Source organism: Carcharodon carcharias, chromosome 7 (genome assembly GCF_017639515.1).
Source record: "Carcharodon carcharias isolate sCarCar2 chromosome 7, sCarCar2.pri, whole genome shotgun sequence".
NCBI lineage: Eukaryota > Metazoa > Chordata > Chondrichthyes > Lamniformes > Lamnidae > Carcharodon > Carcharodon carcharias.
In genome coordinates, this window is record NC_054473.1 from 70,392,926 (window position 1) to 70,409,842 (window position 16,917).

Consider the following 16,917-nt stretch of genomic DNA (forward strand, 5'->3'; position numbering starts at 1 on the left):
GGGAGTTGTGGTGGAACAAGTAAAGAAAGAAAAAGATTTGTCTGGAGGAAGTGTGAATGGCAGAGTCAAGAACAGCTGCCACCTGAAAGCTAAAAATTAGACAAAAACAAGAGGGAAAACCCAAAACCAGCAAAGAAGAAAATAAAATGGGGGCAGGGGGTGTTATCTGAAATTGTTGAGCTCAATAATGAGTTCAGAAGGCTGTAAAGTGCCTAATTGAAAGATAGGGTGATATTCCTCGAGCTTATGTTGAGTTTCATTGGAACACTGCAGGAGACGGAGGACAGAGAAGTCAGAATGGATGCAAGGTGGAGAATTAAAATGAAGGCAGCTGGAACCTCGGGATTCACGCTTGTGGATTGAACAGAGATGTTCCACAAAGTGGTCACCTAATCTGTATTTCCATTGGGTTCAGTGAATATGGCATGGTAAATTGTTTCCTGTTCTGATGAAACATCATCAAACTGAAATGTTAACTTTGTCTCTCTATCTCTCCACAGATGTCGCTAGACCTGCTGAGTGTTCCTCTTTATATTTCAGATTTCCAGCATCTGCACTATAGTGCTTTTGTTCTGATGATATCAGTGTCTCAGTTATCAGAGGAAAAGCATAAATCTTGAAGCACTTTGTCATGAAATATTGATTAGTTAGATGAAATATCAGCAATAGGTAGAATTCATATATAATTGGCATATTATACTTTAGCATTGAATAAATGGTTACTTTTGTTAAACAGGCCAACAGACATTACAAACTCAGTAAGCACACACACAGGGACATCTTACCAGATAGAACTTGTTCAATGGGAGTGAAATTCACTGGAATTTCTTGACAACCCTTAGATATAAACATCCTGGTACAAGCTGTTACAAAAGTCACAAAGGACACACGTGCCACAGCACGGTTGTATCCCAGGAAAAGTAGAATATTTAAGCTCTGCCTATTCCACATTCTAAATTACTTATTTTTAAGAAATTAAATGTTAAAGTGGTATCATAATATACCAGGATCAACTTTGCCTGCAAAAGGACAACTGATGTGTTATTAATTTGAAAGAAGAATTCGTCACACACTAGCTTTAGATGGTACAGAACACCTTCTTAAGTCATTATCAATTAATTTAAAATCATTATTCAACTTGCCTTTACCTGGTTTGGCCTGCATATGACTCCAGACCCACAGCAATGTGGGTGACTCTTAACTACCCTCTGAATTGGGCCAGCAAGCCATTCAGGTCAAGGGTAATTAGGGATGGGCAACAAATGCTGGCCTTATCAGCGACTCCCAAATCCCATAATAGAATGAAAAAAATGGAGCCAGAGGTATCACTGGTGGTAATGAGGCAATAAGGTTACCAACCTCATTTTGAAGCTGGGTGATGGTAATGAAAATTGACCCTGTCATGTGACAATTGTTTCAATATGTGTCAGATGTATGGGCTCCATGTCACAAACTCAGGAACAGTTTAATGGCTTAAATCCACTCCATGGATGACCACAAAACTTCACTGGGAGATCAACAGAAACTTCAGATAGAAACATAAGTGGGCTGCCGAAGTTACTTTGAGATTGGGAGAATTCCTGAGATGATCCCTGGTGACTATTTATCAAGGATATTCACTGTGTTATATGTGGTTTGCTCCCCATGATACACAAAACGTAGATGTGTTTATGAAACCGGAATGGAAAGAAAGCATCTGGTCTCCACTCTGCATCTCTCTGATAGCCTGGAGCCCACCGCCTAGGCAGAATTTTACGGCCCTGTTTCGGCGGGGATGGGGCTGAAAATGTGGTGAGCTGTTATAAACGCCATTGATGACAGCAGGAATATAAAATCCTGCTGTCGTAAAATTCTGCCCCCTATTTCTAATAGATTTGATGTCACTTTGTAACTCATGATGCGCCAGGTAAATATTTGCACCACTATTCAACAACAACTTCCATTGCTTATAGTGTCATAAGATTGGATAGCATCCCATTGTGCTTCACAAAGGTGGAATCAAACAGAAATGGCACCAAAAATGGAGAGATTAGAAGGGTGACAGGGTGGAGTACAAAACGGGTGAAAAAGAGATGGAGGGTTTCAGGGTGGGAATTGCAAAGTTTGAGGTCTAGATGACTTAAGCCACAAATAGTGGAGTAAACTGAGGAAAGAAGTAAGCTTTGGACGAATGAAGAGTTGTATGGGGGAGGGAGAGTGAGTGTGCAGAGCTGCACAAGATAGCAGAAAAATGGGCAGGGCAAGACCTTGTGGCGGTCCGAACCCAAAATTGAGAAATGGATTGCATTGGATGCAATGGAGAAAGTGGAGCCATTTTAGCTAATCATGTTACAAACGGATTTCTGGTGCAAATACATTTAATATTGCATGTGATTTATTACCATCTATTTGATGTATGAGCTAGAAGATGAGAGGTTTGTGAATTAATGGTTCCGCCTAGGCAGAATTTTACGGCCCTGTTTCGGCGGGGATGGGGCTGAAAATGTGGTGAGCTGTTATAAACGCCATTAAACCCTATTGACTCACCACACTTTCTGGATGCTTGAATTCATTCAGTGGCAAATAGTTTCTTGCAGGACAAACCAACAGACAACACTTAATCTGAAAGTAAAGGCTTTAGATGAGAAACTTGGATCTGTAGTGCAGCTGAATACAGTGCTATGGAAACTGATCACTCCCCTGAGGGCACATTCTACACTCCCAGCTGCTTCCAGCACAGCCCACAGTGTACCATTTTAAGAAGGGAGTCCCCTGTGAGCACCTGAATTCATTTTATCATGATGTCACAGAGCCCTACTAGCCTAAATTTGGGCCGCATCAACCCATTCAATGAATTTGCACATTGCTCACAAACGGTCACTGTGGAATAGGCCCTGCATTAGTGTTACTTAAAGGGACCAGCATCCAACTTGCAAGTAACAGATCTTTGAAGAACTTTTGCAGGATGTCTGAGAGTACTCTGAAGTGTATTTGGAGGTGTTACGGTGAGTACCGGGACTTGGCAGGGTGTGTCGCTGCATCCTCACTGGGAGGCCAAGGGGATGGGTGACCTGTTCACACGCAGGCTACAGCAGGTGTGGCAAAGCATCCATTCTCCAACAACTAACTTTTCTTGCTGCCTCAGTGGTACTTTTAGCTGATCACTGATACTCTGGCCAGCGGATATAATCTTTCCTGATGTTATTTTGAGATGCTTTTTATGGTAGGCTGCAGTTTCAAAGGCTCAGGCTCTGCAAAAAAACACGGCAATGGAGTAAATGTTGTGCAGAGGGCAAGTTCCATGTCACAGCCTCTGCCAACTTAGAGCCAGCTTCCTCCATGCTCTTTGGCAATGACAGGAGACTGCCTAGCAGGCCAGCCAAAGCAACAATCTCTCCCTGTGCTCAAGACTGTCAGCCCTCTCCTATATGTTGCCCCATTGAGGTTTTCAACTGTGTCCAATGAATTCCTTGAGCCTGTTGTAGGCCATTGCTGCAATCTGAAACCATGAGAGTTCATATGTGACCTCACTCTGCAGTGAGCTGGCTTACGACCATTCATTACCCCTGACCTTGCTGCAGCCCACTCATGCCCTACAACTCTCCACACACTGATCCTCACTCTATGCTAGCCTTTATGGTATGTGCAGTGTCAGTGTCTGAGCTGGTTGCTGCGAGTGTCAGATCAAGTAATGGGGCCTGTTCATCAGTGCTGTCATGTTCCTCTCTCTCTCTCTCTCATCCCCCTAAGGCTGCAGTGGCTGGGCAGGCAGCAGTTCTTGAAAGTCTGAAATCAGAAAATAAGGAGAGGTTGGGTTTAGCAAAATGGAGTGGAATGGAAAGGAAGAGGTCCTTGTTGGCAGCATCAGCAACTTGCTTGTCATGCCACAGAGCATGATGAGGATTAACTGGGAGCTGAGGAGAGGTGTAATGCAGGAGCATACCATCATCTTCAATGTTATCAATGATGTCCAGTAGCATGGACTCTGTCACAGCCAACCTCATAATGCAGAAAACCATCCTCCCCACCCCTCCTTATGGCTCAGGAAATGCAGGCATCCTTGTCTCTCACCGTCTCTGCTCTTCTTCTTTCTATTGTGTGCCTCCTTGTCCTGCAAAGAGAGGGAGCAATATCAGTGAGTGTTTTTGGGTGATGTCTCTGTCATAGCTGAATGGGTGGAGATGTGTGGAGGCAGTGAGAAGAGGGTGAGACTGGTAGCATTGGTAAATGTGTGAGGGTGAGTTGGGGTATCTGGACATTAGGCATGAATACTGAATGCCAAGGATTGCTGAAGGAAGAGTGATGAGCATGTGGTACATTAAACAGTTTGAGAGGCTGGTGGATTGGTGGGTAGGAGATGTCATGTGAAGATGCATTCACTGACCTTCACCACCCACATAAGGTCATTAGATTTCAAATTGCACTGTTGTTAGTTCTTGGGTTGCTAGTTCCCTTCTGTGAGTGCTCTTTGAGAACTTCCTGTCCCCATGTAAAATCATGAAACATTTCCTCCTGTGCCCCTCAAACTCCAAGGCCTCCAGAGTTGCATCCCTTAACCTGGAACTGTCTCTCTGCCCTGGTGTTCAAATATCCTTGATTCAAAATGCAGTAATAGTACTCAGCAGCAGTCTTAAGTAATTCAGTGCAGCATCCCTTTAAGCGGGACAGGTTGTCTTCAAGAACAGTAGGCTGACTGCACCACATGAGATGGGTGAATGCTGCTTGGTCCTATGTTGCAACTATGGAAATAAGCTGGCCACAGCAAATTTGCGTGCAGCCTATCTCCACCAGTATCGGTACAGCCAGGTCACATATCACGACTACTGCTCCAAATAATGATGCACACCAATTTTTAGTCCTTTCTTCTACAGAGTGTCACATCACAGAAACATCTCAAAAAATCATGACAAGAGTTAAGCCTTGGGGCCAGTGATAACAATGAAACAAATGATCCATTAATCTATATTTGGAGATATTGACTGAGAGGAAAACAGTCTTTTTCAGATTTTGCCATGGAAGTTTTAACAACGTTAACATCCAAGCGGGGCTGTGATTTAACGCTTCATCAGGGCGTGGAGTGGGACTTAAACCTACAACTCCTAGTGCAGAGGCAAGATGATAACAATTCCACCCATGTTGGTTGACAGGGCCCTCAACCCGTGTCCAGCCCATCTCCCACGCATCTGCCCTCACACCTTCCTCTCCCTCCCAGAACCATGATAGGGTCCCCCTTGTCCTCACTTATCACCCCACAGCCTCCATGTTCAAAGGATCATCCTCCGCCAATTCTGCCAATTCTAGCAAGATGTCACCACCAAACACATCTTCCCTTCATCTCCCCAGCAGCTTTCCTCAGGGATTGTTCCCTCTGGGACACCCTGGCCCACTCCTTCATCACCCTCTACACCTCAACCCCCTCCTACAGTACCTTCCCATGCAACCGCAGAAGGTGCAACACCTGCCCCTTTACTTCCCCCCTCCTCACCGTCCAAGGGCCCTAACAGTCCTTTCAAGCGCTTCACTTGCACTTCCCTCAATTTAGTCTACTGCATTCACTGCTCCCAATGCAGTCTCCTCTACATTGGAGAGACCAAACGCAGACTGGGTGACTGCTTTGAGGAACACCTTCGGTCTGCCTGCAAGCATGACCCAGACCTTCCTGTCGCTTGCCATGTCAACACACCACCCTGCTGTCATGCCCACATGTCCGCCCTTGGCTTGCTGCAGTGTTCCATTGAAGCTCAATGCAAACTAGAGGAACAGCACCTCATCTTCCGACTAGGCACTTTGCAGCCTTCCGGACCTAATACTGAGTTCAACAATTTCAGATCATGAACTCTCTTCTCCATCCCCAGCCCCTTTCCGATCCCTCTTTTTCTAATAATTTATAATTTAAACAAATATATTTTTCTTTTCCCACTTATTTTAAAATTTATTTTGATCCATTGTTTTATCTCCACCTTTATGCCCATTTCGATCCCTTCCCCCCACCCCAACCCCACTAGAGCCATCTACCACAAGCTTGTCCTGCTTGCTATCCTTAACGTCCCCATTAGCACATCTTTTAGATAATATCACCACCGTCAACACCCCTTTGTCCTTTTGTCTATGACACCTTTGCCAATTTCTTCTTTACCTTCACCTATCACTGGCCCCCTATCGAGCTCTATCTGTCCCACCCCCTTATAGCTTATATTTCACCTCATGTCTCTATTCCCTTAGTTCTGATGAAGGGTCATATGGGCTTGAAACGTCAACTGTATTCCTCTCCACAGATGCTGAGTTTTTCCAGGTATTTTTGTTTTTGTTCCTGATTTCCAGCATCCGCAGTATTTTGCTTTTATCTTTATGATAACAATTGATCCCAGCTTGTATATTTAAAGAGGAAAAAGCCCATCTAACTGCAATTGATACAAGCCAGAAAAAGTCTGTTTATTGAAGGAAAACCCTCTCCCTTAATTTCACTGACTTAAGTTTGTGATCCTAAAAACCACTCTGTCTGATGCACAGTGTCCAGTATGGCCAGCCTGTGTGCCCACAAATGCACAAAATTATCTTACTAATGCTCGTCCACCATAAAATTAGCTAACTGCCCAATCGTGCATCTGTAATTCTACTTCCTGATCACAAAGACCACCACATAAATTAAAAGTGTGAAATTTTTGCTAGTTTATTTGCAAACACCATCCTTCCCAAATTTAGAGTTAACTTGATTCATTTCCTTTCCTAACTGTAACTATTACTGTGCTTATGAATCAGATTGACTGGATAGGGTTATAATGCTCAGTGTAAAGAGCAAGTCCTGTGTCACGCTTTTCAAAATGGAATATTACTTAATACATATTGGCCACTGAATATCCAATTCAGAATAGGAATTGTTCCTGTGATTTCCTTCAGTGTGTCATCCCAGCCGTAAATATCATGCTGTCAGACTGATCAAGATCAATTAATTCTTTTCTAATTTCAGATATCATTGCAGCTTTGTTGGATGTGAATACAAATGGCAATACACCTACGCAATGGATTCTGGTGAGATTAGCTTCTTTCCATCAAGTGAAAAAATATTAAACTCATTACCATGCTATCTACACAGTGCAACATTTCATTTATTTTACAGACATTGGTCCTCTTGGGCTTTCGACTGATTCATGAACAATGTGGGCATTTCAGTGACAACTCATGTGTATTACAGTTTCTATTGTCATTGCTTTGAATGGTGACTGCAAAATTACTACTGATGTCAATCGAATAATGCCACTATAATACTGAAAATATGACACTGTGGAAAATTACCACTGAGCAAAAGGAAAACCATAGGCTAATTTTGTTCTTTGCAACTAAGATTAGTGTTTATATGTGCTAAAATCATAAACTGATTCATAACGAATAGTTCCTTGTGGTGAATGCATATTCCACAGTTCCAGAATATGACATTTCCAATTTATACTTAACCATGGGAATAATAGATGAATATTTTATAGGCTGCAATTTTCTAAATCTCCTTAAACCTTGCCATTAAGCTCTGGTTTCTGCAATGTTTAAGTATATTTTACAAGTCTAGATTAGCTAACAGCAATCTCTTTTATGGGTTAACACCAGAAATCTAATATTGCTCCTTCAGAGAAAATACTATATTAAGGGCTGAATAGCAAGTGAGAGAAGCTTTAATGTATTAATGGTTGGTTTAAAGGGGATATGTAATCTTCCCTATTGATGCAAAAGCCTAAAGATGTTGTCAAGAAATTAACACACAAATTTCCTGTTGCCAATTCAATGCTTTACCTATTCTGTCTATTTGATTCAATGTTGTTCCAATCTCTCCATGACCTTGCCCCAACATCTTTTTGTAACCTTCCCTAGCCCAATAAGCTTACAAGAACTCCATTTCTGCAATTCTGGTCTCTTGTGAAAGTTCATTTCTTCTATCTGTCCAATGGCATACATACCTTCAGCCGGCTGGATTCTAAGCTTTGAAGCTTTGGAATTCCCTCTCCAAACCTCTTTGCCTGTCCACCTCTCCTCCTTGTAGGTGTCCCTTAAACCTGAGATTTCACCAAACATTTGGTCACCTGTCCTAATGTCTCTTTCTTTGGTTTGCTGTAAATTTCTGCCTGATTATGCTCCTGAGAAGAATCTTGGGACAGCTTACTGCATTAAAGATAATTGTTTATAAACAAATTGCTGATGTTGTTGTTTTCCCCAATGCCTGGAACCATGTACACTCCCCTAGGTTTCTGAATACAGGTCGAGTATTATCTGAAAACCTAGGGACTGATTGCATTTCAGATCATTTCAATTTTCAGATACTTCATATAAACTTACATTGCAATAGCCTAAGCCTAGGCTAGCTTTGGTATAAAGCAAACAAAATGGTTAGAAAAGTAAGATATATCACTGAATAATAAATGCACGGTACCTGTAATAAGTTCATTTTGACATGTTCATCACAAAAATCGCAAGGTAAACAGTGCAGACAAACTATTAGACTTCCTTCACTAAAGGTCGATGAGGTTTAAAAAAAGTGGTGTTGTTGGATGTATTTGGTTTTCGGATTTACTGGTAAAGGATACTCGATCTGTAATAATAGCAACAATAATCCATGTATTTACTTGTGCCTTTCCTTGTTACTTTTTAAAACATGCATCTTTTTAGAAAGGGACACTGTCCCTTCAACTGAGTTTCCTCTCTAATCGCAGTCATTGTGAATGAGGAGAGGCAGCTGGTGGCTTGTACAACCAATTCTGCATGTTTACTGAAGAGGGAACCATATACAAAATGTCTTCTCTTGTGCTGGCCTTAACCAGCAGCCTGTAAGAAGAATTTCACTCAGGGGTAAAGGGGAATGAAAAGGACAGCACAGATGACCATTGTGGCATTGTGAATACAACTCCTCTCTTAGGGGTAAAAACAAAATACTGTGGATGCTGGAAATCCAAAACAAAAACAGAATTACCTGGAAAAACTCAGCAGGTCTGGCAGCATCGGCGGAGCAAAAAAGAGTTGACGTTTCGAGTCCTCATGACCCTTCGACAGAACCAGTTCTGTCGAAGGGTCATGAGGACTCGAAACGTCAACTCTTCCTCTCTTAGGGGAATGGCTGCAAATAGTGACACCACTTTTCCCAGGCAGAGTGGAGATGATTACTCTGTAAATAAACTTTATTTGCTTTGTTGTTTGCTTTCTTTGCTGTAACATATACAGTCTGCTGTGAACCTGCAGTGTATCCTGTTCCACCTCCAACTCAATGTATTAGTCAATGGTATCAACAGGCATTCTGAAGGGATCTGTTAGAGAGGTGGAGCTGAGCTCCCATGTTGTTTTTGAGTGCTCCTGTTTAACTTGCTGGAAGAGGTCATTCGTCTGAGCTACTGCAGGCAATTATGCTTTAAGAAAATCCTACAAACTGTTCAGGAAAAAAATATGCTGGAGCAATTAAGTGAGAATTATCATTCCCTTGTCCATATTTTCTTGAAAGGGGACAAGGCTCAATGTAATGAAATAAAAGCAAAACACTGCGGATGCTGGAAATCTGAAATAAAAACAGAAAATGCTGGAAAAACTCTGCATGTCTGGCAGCATCTGCAGAGGGAGAAACAGAGTTAATGGTTCAAGTCCAATATAACTCTTGGAAGAGTCATTTCAGAGTCATATTGGACTTGAAATGTTAACTCTGTCTCTCTCTCTCCAGACCTGCAAGACCTGCTGTGTTTTTCCAGCATCTTCTGTTGCTGATTACACACACAAGATGCAGGTTGATTCAATAGTAGCTGGAAGATAAATGTTTTTTCTTGTCAATTCATGCTTAGGCTCTAGTTCTAAAAAGTAAGTGGATGAATGTACCTGAAGTCAAGTGTACTGAGTCATACTGGTGGAAGATATATCACATGCTCAACCTGAGTCAGCTGTCAACATTGAAAAACATTGGAATTCCCAGTTGCTCTTTGAGGGGTCTGTGACGCTGACAATTCAGCCAACTAACCTGGTGGACCAAATGTACACTTTTTGCTGTTTTTTTTAAGCTGGACTATTGGATCCGAGTCACCATTTTGTTGGATCCTGTTCACGTGCTTGCTCTGAGTGGTGGTCGATTTGATACTAATGATAGAGTTGAGTAGTAGACACTTCATACTTCATAGATAGAAACTCTGTGTTTAATTAAAAAGGTACTCAGCAGTAACCACATGTGCTTACACTTCGAACTCTATCTCTACACTGTGCTGCTGCTAACCTCTGACTACAAACTACTAACTACAGAGGTAGCCCGCGCTACTCTGCTACTGGATAGTAAGATCATGTCATCTTCCATTCAAACATTCTTCTTAAAGGAATATTACACATCAGATTACCACATGGACTTTTTATTTGTGAGAGTATTCCAATTAAAACAAGGAAGTTGAAAGGAATGAAGCTGGCTCACTCAGCTAAGGCAGCAGTGGTATACGACAATTAATTTCAATTCCCCTGAGTACCAACACTGACAATTTATATTAGAGAGCATCGTTAACAAATGCTGAATGAGTGCTTCACAGGAGCATTATGAAACAAAGTATGACACCAAGCCACTTATGGAGATATTAGGTCAGATTGGTCAAAGAGATAGGTTTTAAGAAGTATTTTAAAGAAGGGCAGTGAGGTATAGAAGCAGAGAGGTGGAGGGAGATTACTTCAGAGCTTGAGGTCTAGGCACTGAAGGCACAGGCTCCAAATGGTAGAGTGATTGGGGATGCACAAGAGGCCAGGGTTAAAAAGTGCAGATAGCTCAGAGAATTGTGTGCTGACAGAGTTTACAGAGTTGGGAAGGGCAAGGGCATGGAAGGATTTGAAAACAAGAATGAAAATCTTAAGATCAAAATGTTGCTCAATATTGAGCCAATGTGGCTCAGTGAACATAGAACAGGGCTTATAGTGAGAAGGCGTCAGCAACAGAATTTTGGATAACCTCAAGTTTACGTAGGAGACCAATCAGGGGAGCATTGGAATAGTCAAGTCTAGAGGTAATGAAGGTATGGATGAAAATTTCAGCAGCAGATGATCTGATACAGGCGCGAAGTTGCACAAAATTATAGAGGTGGAAATAGGCGGTCTTAGTGTTGGCACTAATATGAAGTCAGAAGTATCAAAAGTGACACAAACATTGTGAACTGACTAGCTTAATCTCAGACTGTTGCCAGGGAGAGGGATGGAATCAGTATAGCCAGGGAACGGAGTTTGTATTGTGAAATGAAGACATTGGCTTCAGTGTTCCCAGAATTTAATCAGAGGAAATTTCTGACCATCCAGATTTGGATGTTGAATAAACAGTCTGATAATTCCATAACAGTGGAGGAGTCGAGAGAGGTGCTGGTGAGGTAGAGTTGGGTGTCATCAGCGCACATGAAAATTAACATTGTGCTTTCGGATGATGTCGCCAAGGGGCAGCATGTAGATGAAAAAATGGAAGAGGCCAAGGACGTGGGGGAAAGTCAAAAGTTACTGTGTAGGAACAGGAAGAGAAACCATTGCAAGTGATTCTCTGGCTATGATCAGGTAGAGCAGTTTCATCCTGCTGGATAACAATGGAGAGGCATTGGAGGAGGATGGTGTAATCAACTGCATCAAAGGCTGCAGACAGGTCAAGAGGATGTGGAGGGAAAGTTTACCTTTGTCACAGTCACATAACGTGTTATGTGTAACTTTGAAATGAGCTGTTTCGGTACGTGGCAGTTGCGGAATCTAATTGGAGGGATTCAAACATGGATTTCTGAAAAAGATGGGCTTGGATTTAGGAGATGACAGCATGTTTAAGGGTTTTTGAGAGGAAAGGGATGTCGAGAAAGGGTATGATTTAAAGGAGAGAGGGACAACTCTGAAAAGAGAGAACTGTTAACAATATTGGCTAACATGGAGGCCAGGAGGGGAAGTTCAGTGATCAGTAGCTGAGTGGGAATAGAACTGGGGAAACAAGAAGTGGGCCCCATTCTCAAGATGAGCACAGAGAGGGCATGAGGGGAGATGGGAGAGAAATTAGAGAAATCTATGAGTTCAGGGGAGAAAAGTTCAGGAAGGGTTCAAAAATCACAAGTTAAATAAAGTTGTTCTTTTTAATTCATGGGATGTGGGTTTCACTGGCTAGGCCAGCAATTATTGCCCATTCCTAGTTGCCCTTGAGAAGATGGTGGGGAGCTGCCTTCTTGAACCACTGCAGCCCATGTGGTGTAGGTACACCCACTGCGCTTTTAGGAAGGGAGTTCCAGGAGTTTGACCCAGCGACAGTGAAGGAACAGCGATATATTTCCAAGTCAGGATGGTGAGTGACTTGGAGGGTAACTTCCAGATGGTGGTGTTCCCAACTATCTGCTGCCCTTGTCCTTCTAGATGGTAGCGGTCATGGGTTTGGAAGGTGCTACCGAAGGAGACTTGGTGAATTCCTGCAGTGCATCTTGTAGATGGTATACACTGCTGCTACTGTGCATCGCTGGTGGAGGGAATGAATGTTTGTGGATGTGGTGCCAATAAAGCAGGCAGCTTTGTCTTGGGCAGTGTCAAGCTTCTTGAGTGTTCTGGGAGCTGTACACATCCAGGCAAGTGGGGAGTATTCAATCACACTCTTGACTTGTGCCTTGTAGATGGTGGACAGGCTTTGGGGAGTCAGGAGGTGAGTTACTCGCCCTCAAGATTCCTAGCCCCTGACCTACTCTTGTAGCCACAGTATTTATATGGCTAGTCCAGTTCAGCTTCTGGTCAATGGTCACCTAGGATGTTGATAGTGGAGGATTCAGTGATAATGCCATTGAGCATCAAGGGGCAATGCTAGTTTTCTCCCTTGTTGGAGATGGTCATTGCCTAACATTTGTGTGGCGCAAATGTTACTTGCCACTCGCCAGCCCAATCCTGGATATTATCCAGGTCTTGCTGCATTTGGGCATGGACTGCTTCAGTATCTGTGGAGTCACGGGTGGTGCTGAACATTGTTCAATCATCAGCGAACTTCTCCACTTTTGACCTTATGATGGAAGGAAGGTCATTGATGAAGCAGCTGAAGATGGTTGGACTGAGGACACTATCCTGAGGAACTCCTGCAGTGAAGTCCTGGAGCTGAGATGACTGAACCCCAACAACCGCAACCATCTTCCTTATGTTAGGCATGACTCCATCCAGCGGAGAGTTTCGTCCCTGATTCCCATTGACTCCAGTTTTGCTAGGGCTCCTTGATGCCACACTCTGCCAAATGTGGCCTTGATGTCAAAGGCAGCCACTCTTACCTCACTTCTGGAGTTCAGCTCTTTTGTCTATGTTTGAACCAAGGCTATAATGAGGTCAGGAGCTGAGTGGCCCTGGTGGAACCCAAACTGGGTGACAACGAGCAGGTTATTGCTAAGCAAGTGCTGCTTGATAGCACAGTTGATGACTCCTTCAATTACTTTACTGATGATGGAGACTAGACTGATGGGGCGGTAATTGGCCAGGTTAGATTTGTCCTACCTTTTGTGTACAGGACATACTTGGGCAATTTTCCACATAGCCGGGTTGATGCCAGTGTGGTAGCCGTACAGGAGCAGCTTGGCTGGGGGCACAGCAAGTTCTGGAGCATAAGTCTTTGGTCCTATTGCCGGACTATTGTCCGGGCCCATAGCCTTTGCAGTATCCAGTGCCTTCAGCTGTTTCTTGATATCATGTGCACTGAACTGAATTGGCTGAAGACTGGCATCTATGATTCTGGGGACCTCAAGAGGAGGCCGAGATGGATTACCCACACTGCACTTCAGGTTGAAGATTGTAAGGCTTCAGCCTTATCTTTTGCACTGGTGTGCTGGGCTCCCTTATCATTGAGGATGGGGATATTTGTGGCACCTTCTCTTCCAGTGAGTTGTTTAATTGTCCACCACAATTCACGACTGGATGTGGCAGGACTGCAGAGCTTAGATCTGATCTGTTGGTTGTGGGATTGCTTAGCCCTGTCTATCACTTGCAGCTTATGCTGTTTGGCACGCAAGTAGTCCTGTGTTATAGCTTCACCAGGCTGACACCTCATTTTAAGATATGCCTGGTGCTGCTTCTGGCATGCCCTCCTGCACTCTTCATTGAACCAGGGTTGATACTCTGGCTTGATGGTAATGGTAGAGTGGGGGATATGCTGGGCCATGAGGTTACAGATTGTGTCCGAGTACAATTCTGCTGTTGCTGATGGCCCAGAGTGCCTCATGAATGCCCAGTCGTGAGTTGCTAGATCTGTTCGAAATCTATTCCATTTAGCACGGTGGTAGTACCATACAACACGATGGAGGGTATCCTAAATGTGAAGGCGGGACTTCATCTCTGCCTGTGCGGTGATCACTCCTACCGATACTGTCATGGACAGGTGCCTCTGCGGCAGGCAGTTTGGTGAGGATGAGGCCAAGTATGTTTTTCTCTCTTGTTGATTCTCTCACCACCTGCCGCAGACCCAGTCTAGCAGCTGTGTCATTTAGGACATCCAGCTTGGTCAGTAGCGGTGCTACCGAGCCAATCTTGGTGATGGACATCGAAGTCCCCCATCCAGAGTACATTCTGCACCCTTGCCGCCCTCAGTGCTTCCTCCAAGTCATGTTCAACATGGAGGAGCACTGATTCATCAGCTGAGGGAGGGTGGTACATGGTAATCAGCCGGAGGTTTCCTTACCCATGTTTGACCTGAAGCTGTGAGACTTCATGGGGTCCGGAATCAATACTGATTCAATATAACTCCCTCCCGACTGTATACCACTGTGCCACCACCTTTGCTGGTCTGTCCTGCTGGTGGGACAGGACATACCCAGGGATGATGATGGTCGTGTCTGGGGCATTATCTGTAAGGTATGATTCCATGAGGATGACTATATCAGGCTGTTGCTCGACTAGTCTGTGAGATGGATCTCCCAATTTTGGCACTAGCCCCCAGATGTTAGTAAGGAGGACATCACAGGATCAACAGGGCTGAGTTTGCCATTGTCATTTCCGGTGCCTAGGTCGATGTTGGGTGATCTGTCCAGTTTCATTTCTTTTTTGTTACTTTGTAATGGCTTGTTACACTGAATGGCTTGCTAGGCCATTTCAGAGGGCAGTCAGGAGTCAACCACATTGCTGTGGTAGGCTAGAACAGGTAAGGTCAACAGATTTCTTTCCCTAAAGGACATTAGTGAACCTGATGGTTTTTAGACCTTTAATTCCAGATTTTTATTGAATTCAAATCCCACCATCTGCCGTGGCGGGATTCGAACCAGGGTCCCCAGAGCATTAAGATAAAAGCAAAATACTGCGGTAGCTGGAAATCTGAAACAAAAACAAAAACAGATGGAAAAACTCAGCAGGTCTGACAGCATCTACTGAGAGGAATATTGTTAATGTTTCGAGTCCATATGACTCTTTATCAGTCATACGGACTGGAAACATTAACTGTATTCCTCTCCGCAGATGCTGTCAGACCTTCTGAGTTTTTCCAGCTATTTTTGTTTTTGTTCCCCAGAGCATTACCCTGGGTCTCTGGATTACTAGTCCAGTGACAATACCTCTGCGCCATTGGCTCCTCCTTATTAAAGCAAAAAAGAAGAGAGAAAGATAAAACCTCTTATAGAATTAAATGGCCATACAACACTTCTTTTAGACTAGAAATGAGATACAATGGCCTTCTTAGTGTACTTGTCAATACAATACCCTTCTTATCCTATCTTAACAATAAAGATGCTCTAACAGTAAAGATGCTCTACCAATACAATCTCCAAATATCCTCTAAGCAAATGTTTATACAATTAGTCCGAAATGGTCAGCTCCAGTTGATTGTGGTTCTCTCCTTCCAACAATCGGTAGGATTCCTTCCTTGTTGACTGCAATCCCACTTCCACAATCGTTCATGTTGCCTCTGCGTTGCCTGCAATAATAAAGTTAACTTTACAGCTTCTTTTACATCTTTTCCTTGCAATGGTGGACAGGATGGTACATCACCAAGGCCTCACTGGCCTATCAATGATAGCCTTAGATCATGATAACTGATAACATAACTTTTTTTTAAAACTTAAAGTTAAAGCCTGCATGATCTTAAACAAATGCAAGTCAGTAGAGGCCCTAGTGTACAGAACGGTTGTCGTCACCACACTCCCGCACTGCAGTGAGACCTGGACAGTATCAGTGACACATAAGAATGCTAGGGAAATTCCGCCAGTAAAGCATCTGTTTCATTTTCTGGATTCAAAGGGAGGGCCATCAAACAAATTCTAATGTCTTTCTTGAAGTCAGCTCCACAAGCATTCAGTTAAAACTCTACAAAATTAACTTTGATAGGCTGGACACTGTGTCTGGATAGCTGAAAACTGTCTTCCCCATCAGATCCTGTTTTTATCAACTCTCAAACGGCCAGCATTCCAGGGAAAGGCAAAGAAAACTCTTCAAAGGCTCTCTGAAACTCTCCTTGAAGCGTGGCAGTATTGACATTGATGCCTGGGAGGAGCTTGCTACCAATCATTCAAAGACGATGACTTGTCCGTGAAGCTGCGACACGCTTTGAGTCACAGCGTCTGAATGATAAGGCAGAGTGGCGACAGGGAAAGAAAGAAAAGGAAGCAAATCCCACACTCCGATGCCACTACTCTATGGGACATCCCATCCCTTGTGCCCGGAGATCTGTGAGGTGAGAATTGGCCAATTCAGTCAAATGAAAACCCATGGCAGAAACTTGCAACCCTGAGTGGACCTCAGCTTCAAATCAAGGGACAGCTGATGATGACACATGATCTTATTTAGACATCTTTTCAGTAACTTAAATCATGTGAACACCACAGTAACACTTGATTGGTTAGACAAATCAAATCTCAGCTGTTTAGCTGGCAAACTTTCTGGTTAGAAATTATTGAAAAGCCCCAATAAGTTGTGTGTAATCCTGCCAAGCAGATGACTCATTTTAACTACACAAAGTCACTTGTTGCTTCTTGATGACATCGTCTTGTTTCA